A 12,646-nucleotide genomic window follows, 5' to 3' on the forward strand; every position below is an offset into this window, starting at 1 on the left:
ATCAGAGAAAATGCCTTGTACTTTCATGTTACAATCTAACACTTGCTTCATTTGCTTCTAGTTTTAAATTGCTCTTACAAGCCCCACCATAGATGATGGAACCATAATCAAGTTTAGAGCCGACTAGTGTTCGATATACAGTAAACTACGGTTATAACGAACTCAAAGGGACCACACATTTTAGTTCGTTATAACCGCGGTTCGTTATATGCATATATACAGCAAATATACAGCAAATTGTCGGGACCGAAAAATAAGTTCGTATTATCTGTCAGTTCGTTATATGCGTGTTCGTTATATACGTAGTTTACTGTAGTTGGGTATTCTATCCCCTCCCCAAACTAATACCATGGGTGAGTGAATGAATATGGTTTTACGCTGCTTTAAGCATTATTCCAGCCATATCACGGCGGGGAACACCAGAAATGGGCTTCACACATTGTACCCATGTCGGGAATCGGACCCGGGTCTTCGGCGTGACGAGCGAACGCTTTAACCACTAGGCTACCCGATCGCCCCCCCTAACACCATGAAATACAACCCTTTCCACTACACACCATTCGTCGACAGTCTGGTCCCCGAGTCTTTATATATCAGCGCTACAGTGTGGCATTGCGCCCCTCTTGGTAAATTATTAGCGGCATCAAGTAAAGCGCATGGGTTCACGAGAGAGAGATATTTCTCGTTACTGTTCTTATGGACTTTTGCTTACCAGGCTCGGATAGTGACCGCCGTGGTAGGTAAATCTTTCAATCTCCTTCCTGACTTTGTTTGGCGTCGACCCATGAAGATTCCGGGATAGAATAGGTCTTCAGCAACCCATGCTTGCCGTAAAAGGCGACTATGCTTGTCGTAAAAGGCGACGGGATCGGGTGGTCAGGCTCGCAGACTTGGTTTGATGCATGTCATCGATCCCAATTGCGTAATTGATGTAAATCACTGGATTGTCTGGTTCAGACTCGATTATTTACAGACCGCCGTTATATAGCTGGAATATTGCTGAGTGCGGCGTTAAACAACAATCAAACAAACAAACAAATCCTTTGGCGTCAGAAAATGCGCTATCGTGTCGCTGGATTGTCTGGTCCATCACAGGATTGGCTGGTTTGTTTACAAGTTGCCTTTGCATGCAATAGTTCTGCTGTGCGGCGTCGGGCACTTACTTTCTTATACAAATTGCGTGACTGGAGCGTACTACAGGTGGTGCAGGACATAATTTATCCGTTTCGCTAACACCTAGTGTCGTCACTGATTTTCAGTGATATATTCATATTATTTTTATCGACATTTTGCCTTTTACGTACAATGGAATCTCTTTCAGACTGATTATTCTCTGGCGTTGACGTTTTGTATTTTGAAGTGTATAGTATCATCTCGTGCATGTAGCGTGATGTATGTTGTGTTGTGTTGTGGTCGGTTTGAACCGGGGAAGAATATGTCTTCAGCAAACCATGTTTCCCGTAAAAGGCGACGATGCTTGTCGTAAGAGGCGACTAACGGGATCGGGGGTCAGGCTCTGACTTGGTTGATGCATGTCATCGATCCCAATTGCGTGGATCGATGCTCATGATGTCAATAACTGGATTGTCTGGTCCAGATTCGATTTTTTACAGACCGCCGTCATAAAGCTGGAATATTGCGGAATCTGGAATATCTGGAGTGCGGCGTCAAACAACAAACAAAACATGTACATGTTATCCATGCCGTGTGTCCTTAGTAGTCTCAATAGTGTCAAGAAACGACACTGGTACGTATAGATATAAGGTAACGGACGTGTTTGATTAGACATGAGGGGGCGGTGGGGTGGCCTAGTGGTTAAAGCGTCCGCTCGTAACGCCAAAGGCCCAGGTTCAATTCTCCACATGGGTACAATGTGTGGTAGACCCTTGAAGATCCGGGGTAAAATAGGTCTTCAGCAACCTATGCTTCCCGTAAAAGGCGACTATGCTTGTCGTTAAAGGCGACCAACAGGATCGGGTGGTCAGGCTTCTGACTTGGTTGATGCATGTCATCGATCCCAAATGCTCATGATATTAATCACTGGATTGTCTGGTCCTGACTCGATTTTTTACGGACCGCCGTCATATAGCTGGAATATTGCCGAGTGTGGCGTCAAACAAAGAAAACAAACAAAGCAATCTGTGATGCCTATTTTCTAGTGTCGCCGTGATATTGCTGGAATATTGCCAAAAGCGTCGTAAAAACATAAACACTCAGTCACTCACTCGACATGAGACATACCAGATACCAAACAGCAAAACTAGTAGTGAAAAAAACATATGAATAGATCACTGAAACCTGTCGACACATACATTTTTCAAGGTAGTGGTTACCAAATACATATTAAACTGTGGATTTCTCTGTCCGTGGTAATTTTCTGCCTACAGACTCCAACAAGAAATGTATGTCTCCCACATCCAGTCGGTCCTCTGTCATCGTACCTATAGCTAAAACCCTGTTTCATTATACAGCCGCACATTCCTTATCATAATGGGGGCACGGGTGGCCCAGTCGTCTAAGGCGCCGCGGTTCGCTGTGCAGAGTTGCGTCCCTTGGGCACGCCAGAAACCTATGATTGTGCGTTCGAATCCCGGTTCGCCCCAATTATGTTTCTAGGTTTGTCAGCACCATACCCGTGCTCGTGGGTTTCACCGAAGTGGTAAACGTCTGAGACCTGCATCACTTCGGGCTTTCCTCCCACATTAAGCTGACACGCCGTGATATAACTTGAATAATGTTAAAAGCGGCGTTAAACCCAACTCACTCACTCACTCCTTATCATAGGCCTGGAATACGACGCCTGCATAACAGCTTAGCCAGGATACTCAGCATGTGGCTGAACAGCCAGAAGCTTGTAAAATTGTCCGTGTGAGACTGGCAGAATATTTACGCCGTAGATGATAATAATGGAATCGGTGTGAATTTCCAGCCTGCTGTAGAGGAGAATGTCTGAGCAGAGACCATATAATCTCTGGTCTGAGTAACTCTCCATTCCTTAACGATGATGGAGGCCAATTATTTTTAAGGAATTTGATAGTTACTAGGATTTTCCCCTGCTGAGAACACATCCCTTCTTTTACACATTGACAAAATATCCTCTTGTGGAAAATATGTGAAAAATAAACCAGAACTCTTTGTCGTCTGTATTCATACTGTGTGAGTCGGTCGTGCGTGGTGCACGAAGAATACGTTCTGCCGCTGTTGCACGTGCACAAAGCGTGTGTCTGTTTGGGTGCTTCGGCGCATTTTAGAGTTGAAAACAACGTTTCTCAAAGGGGGCAATGTGTCGCCGGATGTATTAATACATTTAATATTCTCCGACATATATCTACTTCTCTCTATTTCATTTCCCGCACCTTTCTTCTCTCACTCCTACTCTGAGCTGTCTTACCAGTAGAATCTCGTGCGACCCGGGAAGATCCGGTGAAGAATAGGTCTTCAGCAGCCCATGCTTGTCGTAAGAGGCGACTAACGGGTTCGCTGACTTGGTTGATGCATGTCATCGATCTCAATTGCGCGGATCGATGCTCATGTCTGGTCCTGACTCGATAATTTACATGATGAGTATACTTTACCGATTCTGCATCAGGCGACGGGGGGACCGCCATTTGATTGGTTAAGGAGCGTGACGTCACAGTAAACAACTGTCTGAGATTGCAAAATGTGCACTACAGGGGAATCCTCGCGCTAAAACTAGGTCAACGTGTCTGACGCGAGTACCATAACAAAGCGAAGCATGTACTGTGTAACCTTTTTTGGTTTTGGTTTGTTGATTAACGCCGCACGAAACAATATCCCAGCTATGTGACGGGGGTCTGTAAATAATCGAGTCTTGACTAGACAATCCAGTGTTTATTATCATGAGCATCGATCCGCGCAATTGGGATCGAAGACATGCATCAACCAAGTCAGCGAGCCTGACCACCCGATCCCGTTAGTCGCCTTTTACGACAAGCATAGTCACCTTTTACGGCAAGCATGGGTTGCTGAAGACCTATTCTACCCCGGATCTTCACGGTTCGCTGTAACTGGGCTTTTGAGGTCGACTAATGGGTATCAGCTTAGTCAACACAAACATCAAGTCGTGTGTTTATTGTGCTTGATTCATTTCACTTTTAACCATGCCTGTGAACGCTTGGAAAACATACCTCTCTGATATCTATTATAATCCTAAACACACAGCTTCATTCTCTGGGCCACATAAGCTTTATCATATCGTGAAGAAAGAGGGTACATTTGATATCAGTTTACATCATATCAGGAAGTGGTTAGCTTCTCAAGATGCTTAAACATTACAGCGACCATTAAGATTCAAATTCAAGCGGAATCGCGTTGTGGCCTCTGGATTGAACGACAGATGGGATATAGATTTAGCAGACGTATCTAATATTGCTTCAGACAATGATAGGGTTAAATATTTCCTTATATATATATTTAAAATATTTATTCAACAATATCTATTCATAACATTATGTACACATACAATGAATACAATACATTTATTTGTCATATGCATTCAACACACCTGTACAACAGACATATATGAGTGAGTGAGTGAGTTGGGTTTAACGCCGCTTTTAACAGTATTCCAGGCGTGTCAGTTTATTTTGGAGAAAAGCCCGAAGTGATGCAGGTCTCAGACGTTTACCACTTCGGTGAAACCCACGGGCACGGGTATGGTGCTGACAAACCTAGAAACATAATTGGGGCGAACCGGGATTCGAACCCACAATATAATAATGAGCAGGGTCTAGGTCATCCATGGAAGTGGCCCTAAAATTCTCAAATACATCAGCCAAAAGCAAAACATCCGTTTTCATATACAAGTCGTGATACTCCCCAATAGTTTTCAAATGAAAAGTGGACCACACTTGGTTAGCATGGTCATAGCCAGCGTCAGAAATGTGACTGTCTGTCAATAAACTGAAAAAATCTTCCTCCTTTGGAAGTTCAGTCAAATTAAATTTTGATTCATCATCCATGAAATCATACGGGTATACCCCTTTCCTCGGCAGTAGTTCAAATTGCCCATCATCAGAGGGGCGGTCGGGTAGCCTATTGGTTAAAGCGTTCGCTCGTCACGTCGAAGACCCGGGTTCGATTCCCGACATGGGTACAATGTGTGAAGCCCATTTCTGGTGTCCCCCGCCGTGATATTGCTGGAATATTGCTAAAAGCGGCGTAAAACCATACTCACTCACTCACTCCATCATTAGATGTTTCCTGTTTTAAATGCTTGAATTTAGATTCGGGATATTCATGTTCAGAATTCCAGACTCGCCCTTGCAATCATTGTTAATGTTTTTAACTAGTTTGTCCAAGGGAGCACTCAGAAACTGGAGAGAATCAATAAATCTCAGACTCCCTAGTGAGAAAGATATGTATTTTTCCAAACTGTTTGCTATACAATCAATCTTTCCATGATATGTGTTGTCTAAATGCTTAATGATATGGTGGGAATCATGACCTTTCAAATTATGGAAAATGACAGGAATAAAGAAACGTTGAAACTTGCTGAAGTTTTGACCTTTGACCTTTCTGAACTGAAGTTGTAAATTGCACAATGGATCTTGTGCTCCTCGATATTGACCAGTGATGTGATGACCAGTGATGTGATCATGATCACGAATGCCGTCAAGACCAAGGTGCTCTTATGGCAAACAGTATCCATTTGAAATTGTTTTTCATGGGAACTACATTTTCTAATATTTTATCAATATTCATTTCTTCCTTCACAAGACATTGAATGAACTGCGGGATACAGTGTGTGCCTCTGTACATCACAGCAGGTTTATTGTAGCAAGGATCTGAGCTCACGATCTTGTATTAGAAGCCTGATGGTTCATGTTTCTGATACAGTAAACTACGGTTATAACGAACACGCATATAACGAACTTATTTTTCAGTCCCGACCAAATGTATATATGCTTATAACGAACTACGGTTATTACGAACTAAAATTAGTGGTCCCTTCGAGTTCGTTATAACCGTGGTTTACTGTATATCGAAGCATGGGATTGACTTGGAATTCCCTAACAACCCATGACCTTTCTCGTAACCGATTCAAAATCAGCATAGATAACGAATGGGACTTGCAGTTGTCTAGCGATATACTTGAATTTGACCCAAAGGTCATAATCACTTTCTGGCATTTTTACTTTTTGAATGCTATGATCAAAACAATAGGGTTTTCTAGAAAGTCTTTTCGAGAAAATCTGTGAAGACAACGTCTGCAGTAAAATGTTGTATGCCCGTATTTTGTCCTATCCCCCATGAGACGACTAAAATTCCTTATCAAACTGAAATGCCTTTTGTCTCCCTCACTAAGCAATACTAAATCTGATTGGAAATGGAATGTACTGATATGCAATGGGAACACCCCCTCTTCTTTTTCATAACCAAATACGTCAATAGATATTTGATTTTGCTACTCAAATTTGGATATCTGTGATAAGGGTACTGGCATATGAATGTCATTGACATTAAGCTCATTTTCGCAAGGCTCACAATGGCCCACTCTGTTGGCATTGTCCATTCGATGTAGAGCAGCAAGAATGGACCAAATAAAGCATTTCTGATCCTGGTTTTTGATATTCAAAATAGCTTTTTTATCTTTGAGATATTTAGGGAGGGGAAAGTAGCTGCTCCCTGACAAGGGGACATATTCAGCTGTGTTTACCTCTATAAGAACAGACCGCCTCCGTGGTCTAGTGGTAGAGCGTCCGCCCGGAGAGCGGAAGGTCCGGGGTTCGATCCCCGACCGCGTCATACCAAAAGACGTTAAAAGATGGTACTTGTTGTTACCCTGTCTGGCGCTCGGCATTAAGGGGCTAAAACAAGGACTGGTCGGCTCGGAGTCAGTATACTGTGTCTGAGTGGGGTATTCATGTTAAACTGCGGCATGGTATCTCAGTGAGCTAGCACTATAAATCGGCATCAGTCCGGACTAGTACAAGCAGCCACACAAACACACACATGTACATGCACGTCGCTATATAAGTGCAATAATCTTGGACGCGACGTTAAACCCCATTTCACCTCACCTCACCTATAAGAACAAAGCGATCTAAGATTCACCCACTCCCTTCAGCCTGAAACTCTTGGGAGTCTTTATACAATTTTTGAAAAGCTTCACCTAAAAGGGATTCTATTTCACTGACATTGTGGGTCCAGAAATTAGTTGTTCGAAGAATGGGGTCCGATAAATTGCTTTCATGATTTTCATAATATTTGATATATTTTACTTTCAATGTTAAAAACCATTGCATACCTTTCTTGCAAAATAGTTACTATGTTTGACTGTTCATTTGCAAGAACTTGTAGAATATCGATACTATCTGCCTCGCTCGGAGTCCGTGTTGCTGTACTGAGCGATCCTTTGAGGGCTGACCTCTGACCTTCCCCTATTTGACTGCGTCTTGCTTCATATCTCTCTTGCCTGCGAACACATGAGTCGCACTTCTCTGCGCTCAGGGAGTAGAACCTCACACTCGCGGCCCTTCTTATAGTCTTTCTTACAGACCCTGATACAAATATATATCAAATACAGCCCATGCAAGTCTATAATATTTGGCAAGTCTAGATTGCAGTGTCTGAAAATGAAGAGAGTCACTGGGCTCCCATTTATTATAATTTTATTAAGATAACTGAACAACTGTTTTTTCTGTACGATATGTTCATTTCAGAGACTAGGTGTTAGTCTACCCTTCTCACTGTATTGTTGACAAAACAATTTACCAGGTAGAAAACATCGCACGTGACCGCAAAGTTACTGGTATCATAACGGGCTGAATGATAATTGGCATTTGTTGAGAGTGTCTGTAAACAAGGCCGTTTACTTGTAGTTTCAGAACTCGCAGACTGGTTTGGTCTCTTCAAGCTCGGTTGACAACTGTGGTTGTTGTATTTATCCACGCGTGAATAAGACTTGCCACATTGATTACACTCATACCTCTGTTTGTCATGTACTTTTCGGGGCGGTCGGGTAGCCTAGTGGTTGAAGCGTTCGCTCGTCACGCCGAAGACCCGGGTTCGATTCCCGACATGGGTACAATGTGTGAAGCCCATTTCTGGTGTTCCCCGCCGTGATATTGCTGGAATATTGCTAAAAGCGGCGTAAAACCAAACTCACTAACTCATGTACTGTTCGTACATGTCGGAGAAGATGTTGGTTTTGTGTAAACACTTTGTTACACAGATGGCAAGCATAAGACCTTTTGTTGATACCGACGTGGTTATCTAGTAACTCAATTCTTTTTAGATTTACATCTGGATCACTCGTGCAGTTGTGATTCATAGCCCATGTCCGATAGGGATTTCACTTCCTCAAGAAATTTCTGTTTATCTTCCATCCTACAAGTAATGAAATAGCTTACTCTTGACATTATTTTCTTGATGTGTCAAGTTATTAGATAATATATTTATACAATGATACAATCAGTTAAGGAATGGAACATTTTATTTCTTTTCTTCTATATTAATATTCAGTTATTACCTAAGGATGGCTTAGGTCGAGGGAAAATCTGTACTTGTGTATTGACAGACGATTTTTAAACACGTCCACTGTGTTCCCCTTTATGATTGATAAGAATGGTTATTATTGAGAGCTCTGGTTAGACACGTCCGCTGGGGATACCGGCTGCTTACTGACTGTTCACTGATTTTATTAATGTCAATAAGAAGAATTCATTTCCCTATACAATACACTCCCTCGTTGTGAATAACGCTACTTTGCCTGTGAAATATAGAAAAGGGGTTGTAGGGTATTAAACAGTATGCGACCTAAACCATGTACAACGCTGCTAATAATGAAACTCCCCTTTACAATGAACTCGTCTTGCAAGTCTACATCTACTACCCTTCTCGCTAGCTGACCTCAGTAGATTTCTACTTTCGACAGACAGGGTGTTTGGCGACCTTCGTACATATGCGGTGTATTATTAATAATTTGATTTTCCCTTGAATGTTAACACCCACTAATATGTATATTACTGATAATATAGGGAATATCTACAATATTGGTTATAGATACAGTCCGTTTGACTCCAGATGTTCACGTCACATCCCGTGTATGTGCACGAGATAGTCTTGTTTGTTTGTTGTTTAACGCCGCAAATTGACAGTGCGTGAGCTACAGTCCGTTTGACTCCAAATGAGAACGATGAATTGCAAAATAACTCGAAATCCAGAAAAGTGTATGAAACATCAATACGGTACTTGACCATGAATACCCTGTACCCAACAAAATCTGAATTTTGTTTATTTTAAGACCCATGACGGATGAAGTTCTTTAAGAAACTAATTTCTTATGTAATTTTGTATAGAAATGTGTACATGACACGTAGGGGGACAAACCGTGGAAGGCACAGCGCAAGCACGGTCTGCAGGTGTTACACAGTGACCGTGTTCATTCAGTGACAAGATGCGCTACTCAGCAGATGTTAAACAGTTGATGTTGAATGTGTATGATTTCTTTAGAAGTGAAGCAGAAAGAGCAAAGCCTTTTTATGCAATTAATAAATTCTTGAAACGAGCTTCAAAGGCTCTCGGTATGTCCCCTCAGAAACTTAAAAATGTTGTTAGTCGACGAGATACAAATAGTCAGGCCAAGGAGGTAGGGAACATGTCAAAACCACGCAAGGTTGATAAATTAGACAGTTTTCAGAGGGATCAAGTCAGACGTGCAATTGTTAAACTGCACTCAAAAAATAAGTACCTGTCCCTAAGAATTTTGAAGAAACACCTTGAAACTGACCATGATTTACGTGTTACAAAGTACAAACTATGGCAGCTGTTGTATACATTTGGTTACAAATACAAAGAGATAACTGGAGAAATTAGGGCTGTGTTGTGTGAACGGTCTGAAATTGTTCGTCTCCGAAATCATTACCTACGTACCATCAAGCAGAAACGTGAAAAAGGATATGAGCCCGTTTTCTTAGATGAGACATGGGTAAATGCGTCACACACAGCCAGCAGTCAGTGGGTACCCAGTGGTGACTGTAAGGAGTCTGGTAGAAAGTTACCAATGGGAAAGGGTGAAAGACTCATAGTTCTCCATGCTGGTTCTGCTAGTCAGGGTTTTCTCCCAGACTGTGACCTCGACTTTAGAGCCAAGGCCAAAGACAACAGGGACTACCACACAGAAATGAACGGCAATGTATTTCTGGAGTGGGTGAAAGATAAATGGTTACTTGGATGCAACGGAGGAACATTACCTTTCCTTCTCGAGCGACGAGACCACAGCTCTATGAAATCATTAAAACTATGAAACCTGACCCCGTGTATAAAGTTGACAGTTACATCAAGGGTCAGGGTCACGCTGTCTTACGACTGCCACCTTATCACTGCGACCTGAATCCAATCGAGTTGGTATTGGGCATCGTCAAGGGTGACGTTGGACGATCGAACACAACGTTCAAATTACGAGACGCTGAACAACTCGTAAAGGAATCCCTTGGTCGGGTAACAGTAGAAACATGGAGGCGTTGTGTGGCCACAGTCGTTGACGAGATAGAGCCACGTTATTGGTCACGAGATGGACTACGGCCAGCAACAGTCCAACCTATAATAGTGGCAGTCGGTTCAGGCACCAGCAGTTCCGACGACGAGATCTATGGCATGAGCGAGTCAGATTGCGACTGAAATTATCATGAGACGGCCCCTCTAACGCTCTGTCATTTCCCCTACCACAGAACGTGCAGTGCATGCGTACTTCACCATAAGGAATTGGTCCACCACCATCACTACCATAAGGAATTGGTCCACCAACATCCTCACCATAAGGAATTGGTCCACCACCATCACTACCATAAGGAATTGGTCCACCACCATCACTACCATAAGGAATTGGTCCACCACCATCACCACCATAAGGAATGGCATTATCGCCACCATCGTCACCATCACCACCACAACCACCAAGACATTGCAATACCATCCCCACAAGGAACTACAACCACCACGATGAATTACGTACACTCACCGCCACCACAAGAAACTGAACCACAAGGAGATGCACAACAGCCACGAAGAATTGTAACCCTTAAAACGCCTGCCCTAGCCGCCCTCTACCTCACCCACCTCCACCTCACCCACCACAACATCTACCTCACCCTCCACACCCACCTCCAGATCGTCCACCTCTATCTCCAACTCGCCCATCTTCATCTCCACCTCACCCACCTCCATTGCCACCTCACCCACCTCCATCTCACCGACTTTCACTTCACCTCACCCATCTCCACATCCACATCCACCTCACCAACCACACCCACCTCCACCTTACCGGCCTCCACCTCCAACTCACCAATCTCCATTTCCACCTCACCCACCTCCATCTCCAACTCACCCACCTCCATCTCCTCCTCACCCACATCCACCTCACCCATCTCAACCTCACCCACCTCTATCTCACCCACTTTTACCTCCACCTCACCATATCCACATCCACCTCACCCATCTGCACCTCCACCCCACCCACTTTCACCCCCACCTCCACCTCACCCACCTGTACTTCCATCTCACTCACTTTCACCTCCACCTCACCACATCCACCTCACACACCTGCACTTCCATCTCACCCACTTTCACCTCCACCTCACCACCTCCACCTCACCCATCTCAGTCTCACCTACTTTCACCTCCACCTCACACACCTCATCTCACACACCTACACCTATACCTCACCAACCTCCATCTCCAACTCACCAATCTCCATTTCCACTTCACCCACCTCCATCTCCAACTCACCCACCTCCATCTCCTCCTCACCCACATCCACCTCACCCATCTCAACCTCACCCACCTCTATCTCACCCACTTTTACCTCCACCTCACCATATCCACATCCACCTCACCCATCTGCACCTCCACCCCACCCACTTTCACCCCCACCTCCACCTCACCCACCTGTACTTCCATCTCACTCACTTTCACCTCCACCTCACCACATCCACCTCACACACCTGCACTTCCATCTCACCCACTTTCACCTCCACCTCACCACCTCCACCTCACCCATCTCAGTCTCACCTACTTTCACCTCCACCTCACACACCTCATCTCACACACCTACACCTATACCTCACCCACCTCCATCTCCAACTCACCAATCTCCATTTCCACCTCACCCACCTCCATCTCCAACTCACCCACCTCACCCACATCCACCTTACCCATCTCCACCTCGCCCACCCCCATCTCACCCATTTTCACCTCCACCTCACCACATCCACCTCACCCATCTGCATCTCCATCTCAACCACTTTCACCTCCACCTCACCACCTCCATATCCACCTCACCACCTCCACCTCACCCACCTGCACTTCCATCTCACCCACTTTCACCTCCATCTCACCACCACCACATCCACCTCACCACCTCCACCTCATCCACCTGCACTTCCATCTCACCCACTTTCACCTCCACCTCTCCCACCTCCACCTCACCCACCTCATCTCACCCACTTCACCCACCTACACCTCCGCCTCACCCACCTCACCTCAGCCATATCATATATATCTATTCAAACACGTACAATGACAAATGTACGGAAGCCTTTTAGGGTCGTATGACAAATTTACCGAAGCCTGCTAGGGTCGTCTGTTTTGTTTTGTTTTGTTTTGTTTTCAAGATACTAACTAG

The 12,646-nt window shown here is 44.2% G+C and overlaps 1 protein-coding gene across 1 annotated transcript in view; it reads left to right on the plus strand.

Annotated features, from left to right (window-relative positions):
- The first annotated feature begins 600 nt into the window (after positions 1-600).
- LOC124143342 (NADPH oxidase 5-like) overlaps positions 601-12,646 on the plus strand; it is a 56,567-nt gene continuing 44,521 nt past the window's right edge. Inside the window, exon 1 of the mRNA XM_048395279.1 lies at positions 601-736. The gene's annotated coding sequence lies outside the window, so the exon portion shown is untranslated. The remainder of the gene's footprint in view (positions 737-12,646) is intronic.

This window comes from Haliotis rufescens, unplaced genomic scaffold (genome assembly GCF_023055435.1).
Source record: "Haliotis rufescens isolate VD_foot unplaced genomic scaffold, xgHalRufe1.0.p SCAF_14, whole genome shotgun sequence".
Taxonomy (NCBI): Eukaryota; Metazoa; Mollusca; class Gastropoda; order Lepetellida; family Haliotidae; genus Haliotis; species Haliotis rufescens.